This window comes from Musa acuminata, chromosome BXJ1-2, assembly GCF_036884655.1.
Source record: "Musa acuminata AAA Group cultivar baxijiao chromosome BXJ1-2, Cavendish_Baxijiao_AAA, whole genome shotgun sequence".
Classification (NCBI taxonomy): Eukaryota; Viridiplantae; Streptophyta; class Magnoliopsida; order Zingiberales; family Musaceae; genus Musa; species Musa acuminata.
The window spans coordinates 15,331,037-15,338,567 of record NC_088328.1 but is presented as its reverse complement, the minus strand read 5'-3'; the positions used below and the strand labels follow the sequence as shown (position 1 = coordinate 15,338,567).

The 7,531-nt window shown below is 33.5% G+C and overlaps 1 non-coding gene across 1 annotated transcript; it reads right to left on the bottom strand.

The window, feature by feature from the left end:
* Positions 1 to 1,674: 1,674 nt before the first annotated feature.
* TRNAV-AAC (transfer RNA valine (anticodon AAC)) lies at positions 1,675 to 1,748 on the bottom strand. Its single transcript has one exon. It is a non-coding gene; the product is annotated as a tRNA-Val (tRNA).
* Between the last annotated feature and the right edge of the window lie 5,783 nt (positions 1,749 to 7,531).

Below are 7,531 nucleotides of genomic sequence, written 5' to 3'. Positions count from 1 at the left end.
GATAAAATAAAAGATAAAAATTTAGATTTAAATAAATAAATTAGGGTGAAAATATTTATTAGGATATAGTCAATTTTTATTATTTTAAAAAACTTATGGAAACACCTATAACAAAGGTCAAGACCTCATGTGATTTCCTTTTAGAAAATTTTAAAATCTAATCATGATCATTAATGGACACATTAACTGAGTAAAGCATATTATGATTTAATCATAGCCCTACGCAAATTTATTTGGGTTTCTATCTAATGAAAATGTTACAAGGTTGACTCAAGGAATTATCCACAAAGGTTTATCTTTCTTTCTATTCTAATGATCTTACTATAGGATGGATCCACTTCCTGATGAAGTATTTTTTTTATTTTTAATAATATTGATAGATAGACATTAGGCTAGATATCAAGTTGGGATGAAAGTCAATTGGTAAGTAGCTAAGGTTTTGGCACTCCTATAGACTTAAATTATCCATTTTATTATGATGAAAATGATAATAGTGGTGATGTCTTTGAAAATAAATTGACTAAAAAAAGAATACAAGAATAGGTTGAAGGCAAATTTAACCATAATATTTATGATGTCTCATATGTTGTTGGTGAATGAGTTGTTTTAAGTGAGGATAGATAATACCAAACAAAGTACTTGTTGATTATGATTATAGCAAAATAATGGTATATTGTTAAATACATAAATTTCTTTAGTTGAAAATGATGATTATTCCCATAATAATCTTTTTGTTAGTCAGGTATGACATTTGAATGACATTAAAGTTATTTTATTATATATATATTATTTTATAACCTAAATAATAATAATATTATATATATTATTTTATAATCTAAAATAATATATTATTTTAAACTATATACAAATTTAGTGAATGCATGCAAAAGTTGAGAGAAAATCACAAAAATATTATATTAAAATTAAAAAATTGAGAAGGAGAAATGGGGTTTTGTATTTTTCCCTAATGATTGTTACATAATACTCACTACAAATGTATTAGAAAGTATGAATTCATTACTTAAAGGATGTTCGTAACTTACTAATTTTGTGATTGAAATGACTATGAAGAATATTGTTGAATAGTTCTACATTCATCATAAAATAGATAACAATTTAAAATCAACTTTGATAAGTTTCATCGAGGATCAATTTGCTAAGGCAAAGGACAATGATCGATACTATAGTATCTTTCTTCATACTCATACTGAATTATAAGTGCAAACATCTTATAAGACAATTATATGAGATAAAAAGTTGTTCATGTAGGCATTTTGAGAATTTATGTTCTCATGCTATTAGGTATAGGAATGGTAATCCATATTACTTTTGTAAAGATTATTATAGAGTTGACACATACAAGAAGACCAATAAGGATAAGATTTTTCTTACAAGAAGCAAATAATATTGGATACAATGAGAATGAGAATATGATCGTATCATATTATCTCTAAGAAGCATCGTACAAGCTGGTAGAAGAAAAAAAAAAAGAATTGAATTAGCACATGGCAAGATAAAAAATAAATGTTCAAAGTATGAACAATTTGGATACAATTGTTGATCATGTAAATTCCCATATGTATCATCAATTTGAGGGCAATGCCATTTAGATAGGATTTTATGGTGAAACAAGTTAGTTAAAACTTAATTTTAGTGACAAAGAATTTTAACAATTGGCGTCGCCCGGACTCGAACCGGAGACCTTCAGTGTGTTAGACTGACGTGATAACCAACTACACCACGACACCACGACAAACAATATTAATTTTAATGACTTATATGATTATATTGTAACATATCTTAATATATTCTAATTGTTTGGTTGTCCAAAGTTGAAGGAAATTCTTTTACTTACCCAAAAAAAAAGACAAAAAGAAGTTGAAGGAAATTACATTGGAAGTGTAAGTTGCAGTATATTCTCTATTCTAATTATTTTGGACCAATTTAGAATTTCAAATCTCAAAAAATATTGCATGGATCCATTATCTTTTGGTGGAAATAGAAAAATATAGAGAAAATTAGAAATTGCCACATAGTTAAGATGTTGAAAAATAAAAAAAATATTTAAATTAGATAAATGGTGACATATGCCCATTGGGAATAAATTCAAAGCTTTCATAAAAAATTTTAGATGAATAATGGGGAACAACATTGCAGCAAAAATAAAAATAGAAAATCAGGAAATGACACATTATTTTGATGTTGAATAATTCAGAAAAAAATCAAAAAATGTCTAAAATAGAAAAGACATTATAAAAGTCCATCTTAGTGCCTTCTAAGTTTTACAAAATATTTCATATTATTTTTTATCAATCCTCCTATGTGATAGAAACATTGTGTTTTAATTTATCCCAAATATAATATATCCCATATTATATTGACAATCTTGCTGTTTTGTCTAAATAATAGAAAAATATATTTAATTGGCCCTCCTTTATCAATCTTGCTGTTTTGTCTAAATAATTCGTGACCGTGTACTTTGAAACATTTCTAAACAATATCACCAATTTCACTAGCCTAAAATCCTATAATAAATAAGAAAAATATTGAGAAATTCTAAATATATATGTATCTCGAATCCCGCATACATTACTATCAACATCACATAAGATTCTTCAAGTGACAATGCTAGTGCCTTTCGAATTAGAATATTGGCATATATATCTATTATATCCCTGTCTACCATATTACTGAAATCTATCAACTTCAAGAAACAATACAAGGTGAGGTGGCATATGTCGTCTTTCCAAATAACTTCGATAGGTGAATTATAACATCAAGGAAATGTTAGTTGTCTTATATTTAACAATAAACGGAATAGTTATTATATACAATCAAGCTATAAGTAAAAATTATCATGTAACTTATGACATCAACTTTAGCTTGCATAAGATTAATACCACTTCTTCTTTTATAGTGACTTCATTTTTCTTAATAGTCTACGAGATCAAAATAACTCAGTTTAGACATCTTCTAAGTTTGTTTGGTATCTTATAAAAACTATTAACAACTTTTAAAATTGTTGTCATCTCTTTTTCTTAGTTAATCTTCGTCCTTGAGATTTGGCTTTACTTGGTCCTTCATCATGGAGAAGAGAAATGATATTTAGGTCCACCTCATCTAGTTTATTCTTTTCCAAGGGTTCATGGTAGGAACGCTTAGTTATATTCTTCATCATCTCTTTTTCACAATTTTTCTTCATTCTTTTCTTCTTATGACTACTCATTTCATAGAGATTGCACGATATAAGTTTGTAGACCTTATATTTTTATCATCAGTACACATTTTTTTAAGCTCATTGGGTAACATTTTGCCGATTGCATCACCCTAACAATGTTGCCTCACAAAGAACATGAATGTCCTAAGAACATCAAGACATGTATCACAATTTTTGTATTGTGATTGTTGGGGTTCAAGTGTCTTGCGTTACTCTTCTTGGACATCATCTATACATGCATCGAATGTTTCATGAGTGTCTTATTGTTAGAATAAGACACAAATTCATTACCCAGTTATCTAAAATAAACTATAATTGTATGAATTTAACCTACAAGCGAACCTTTAGGTGGTAGCTCATCAAATAATGAAAAATGATCATTACGATAACTTTTCAAAACAACATACAATTACAAATCTAATTTTAGAATAACTAACTATATCATATGATATTTTTGAAATCATTTTAGTTGTTTGTGATTTTACTTCCGACTTAAAGCACGGGACGTGCTAACAAAACCATCCCTATCAAAGATCATAACTTTTGATATCATATTATACCAAATTACTAATACAATAATTTACAAACTATACACATCTACGTAACTTACCTACAATACAAATAGGCATGTAATTTACTTACAATACAAATAAGCATCCTTGAAGATTGTACTTCAGTTGACGACATAGCAGGGACATGCTCGCAAAACTACCAATCACATAATTTACAAACTACTAGTTACAGGTTACTAGTTATAGGCATCCTTGAAGATTGTACTTAATTTACAAACTACTAGTTACAAGTGCTCTACAAACCAATCACGTAAGTGATGGCATGTGTGATACACTGCGCAATCTTTTTTGTTATTATTATTCTATGAAAATCTAGAGGGCGACATGACATGGGCAGCAGAAGAACATAAAAATAAAATTTTTAAATTTCTCATCAATGTGTTCATCGTTGTACGAAGATTGGTGCGTAAAATCCGTGAAACTTAAAACTGCGTATATTAAAGATTGTGTTACCTCGGGTGATTGTATATCCCTGAATTCCTGCAAATCTCTAGGAGAGGGTAAATGAGATCAAGTGTCCTCCTCTCTAGTGGTGATCCACAAGCAAGGTTGCGACGATGTTCCTTAAGTCTCTAGGTATGCTATTTGAGGAGGAGAGGGGGAGAGGAGAATAGGAGATGGTAACCCAAAAAGGCTCTAGCATATGAATCATTGGTTCCCTCCTATTTATAGAGGTCCCTTGTCAACTTAACATTAATGGATCTTATCGTATTGGGTATTGGATTTCCATCCAACTACTCAAGCCTCTTTAATTAGTGGATCTCTATCCAATAAACTCTCATTAGCTCTTATTAGATCTCATCCATAGGATCTAATATTTTAGGGACTTATTGGATATCCAATAAAATAGGGGCTCCTACGGATATCTCATATCTGAACCTCTACTCATCGTAATACCTACCATATGTGTGTGACCCTCTAGGCCCAATATGGAGCTAGCCGTGAGTCATACCACTACTATCACGGACAAACTTCTAAACAGGATGTGTGATTTAATGCTTATATATGTCTGTGTCTTTTGGTATATTCATGCTTTGCACAGCATGTAGATGGACAACCAAAGGCTTAATAGTCTCATTTTAGTTGGGTTTGTTGACAGCTTTAGGCTTATAAATAAATGTTATGTCACATGGACACTTGAGAGAGATTTTTGATTTGTAGTGGACCATTTTGACCCTTTGTTGTGCAACTGTTCAAAGCTTGTAAAGTCTGTTTGTAATTTGCATAGTCTATGAAGTATTTTCGAAAATGTTTACTTATGGATCCCGAGTGAGGTGTTTTCTCTATCCCTTTTTCTCTTTTGTAGGTCCTAAGGGACCTTGGGAAGCTTCGGGGAGGCTGACTTTTGCGGACGAACACGAAAGGGTGCCGCACAACTTATGCAAAACTAGCTAAGTCCATGACAGATGGTATCGGAGTGGGACAAGCACTCATAGAAACACTTGGCATTCAAACGTGGGGGGACCTAGTAGGGCTGCGTTGAGGGCAGTCAGCACACGCACGACCGTTTGGGGGAAAACGAGCATGGAGATGTAGGGAAAAGGAGTCGCTCGGAAGAGCGGGCATCTGAGATTGGCATTCAGAGGAATGGCCAATCCTTCACACAAGAGTCACCACGAGAACAAGCAAGCTTGGAAGAATGCGAAGCGCACAAAGGTTGGGATGGTTGAGTTTGAACTACGGCTCAACGTTAACAACTATACTTGATGATGCTCAAGGCAAGCGAGATGCTTGGTAAAGGATGAGACCATGTAAGGTGGATGATGGGATATAAAGTGGAATAACCTTTGTATATGAACAAGTATTAGAAAACCATAATACGCAACAGAATTAAATGAAATCACAATAAAATAGAACAACAAGATGTAAGTGAAAAAAACCCCATCAATGTGAAGGGTAAAAATCATGGGGCAAACTAGAGATAATCCACTATAATAATAATGAATATACAAATCTCATTCTCTTGCCCAAAACCCTAGCAATAATTACAAGAGAATAACTGGGATACAAGGATCACGTCATTATGCTCAATATGTAAATCCTCCCTAATTCTCCTCAAGTAATCACAGTAAGAATCTACTGTAGGCATTGTCGCTGTTTTCTTCCCTTTCTTTCTCCTTGGATTTCTATCTTTTTCTCCTCCTTTTTACTACTGTAAGGATCACTACGTTGCTGCAGTTTTTCTCCCAAAAACGCAGCCACCTGCTCCTAAAAAATGCAGCCATCACACCCCCTTTATATTGATCTAGGGTTAGGTCAAAGGGGTGTGAGCTGTGGGCTGATAAAGCCCACCATGGGCTGAACCCACATTGGGCTATGAGCCTAACAACCTCCCCCTTTAGCCCATAAGGGAGGCTATCCCATGACCCCTCAATGTGAAGCCATGCCGACCAGCTGTCAGCATATCTCTTATCTTTCTTTTGGTAAGTCTTCATTTCATTTGCCATAAGTGTGGTTCTTCTGAGGAGCATCCATCTTTTCCTACATAGCAACTAATCACTTCTCTTTCTGCTCACTTTCAACTGCTTCTTGGAAACTCTCTTGTTCACCTGCATCAGTAAGCATCACATACGCATCTGTCGAGTATCTTGTGGAAGGTTGACGTTGTCTAGAAGATCTTCTCAACTAAGGTTCTGCTTGAAGTTGCTCTCTAACTTTTTCTTGCTCAATATGTCCTATAGGTATATCAACATCAGGCTCTACACCATCTTCCTACACATCTCCCCCATCACCCTGATATATTGGAGGAGTAACTGGGTCACAATTTGCTAATCCTTCTACAGAAGTTTTGGCTGGTGCTTTCTTCTTCAAATCCTCAAAGGTTTGATCCTCAAAGAAGACTACGTCTCTGCTTCTAAACACCTTATGCTTTTTTGGATCCAAAGCCTGTAACCAAAATGATCATGTGAGTAGCCAAGAAAAATACATTCTTTAGTCTTACCATCCAGCTTGGACCTCTCATTCTCTAGAATATGTGCAAATACACGACAACTAAACACTCTCAAACGCTTGTAGGAAACATCATTCCCTGACCATACATACTCTGCCACATCACCATCTAGGGTTGTACATGGTGATAAGTTGATCACATCAACTGCAGTCCTCAAAACCTCATCCCAAAACCTTTTAGGTAGCTTGGCCTATGAAAGCATATATCTGATCTTTTCCATGATGGTGCGGTTCATCCTTTCTGCAATTGTATTATGTTGAGGTGTACCAGGAACTGTCATCTCATGTTGAATCCCATGTGACCTACAATAATCATTAAATAATCCTGTATACTTACCACCATTATCTGATTTTATGCATTTCAATTACCTTTCTGTCTCCCTTTCAACCTTAGCATGAAACTTTTTGAAGACATTAATAATTTGATCTTTGGTCTTCAAAGCATAGGCCCAAACTTTCCTAGAAAAATCATCTATAAAAGTGACAAAATAAAGTGCACCACTTATACCAAGAACATCAACAAATCCACCAGGAGTTTTTGTTCTCAAAAGACCACATACATCTGTATAAATACGGTCTAAGGCATAAATTTTTCTAGATAAAGCAGGACTAGCAAATGAAACTCTATGTTGTTTACTAGCCAAACAATCAATACAAGGGTTTAAATGTATACCTCTGAGATCTGGAAATACCTTTCTCTTAGAAAGAGCTTGTAGTCCCTTCTCGCTTATATGTCCCAATCGCCTATGCCAAACTCCATGCTAAAGTCTTTCTCTATAGCATTTAACTACTC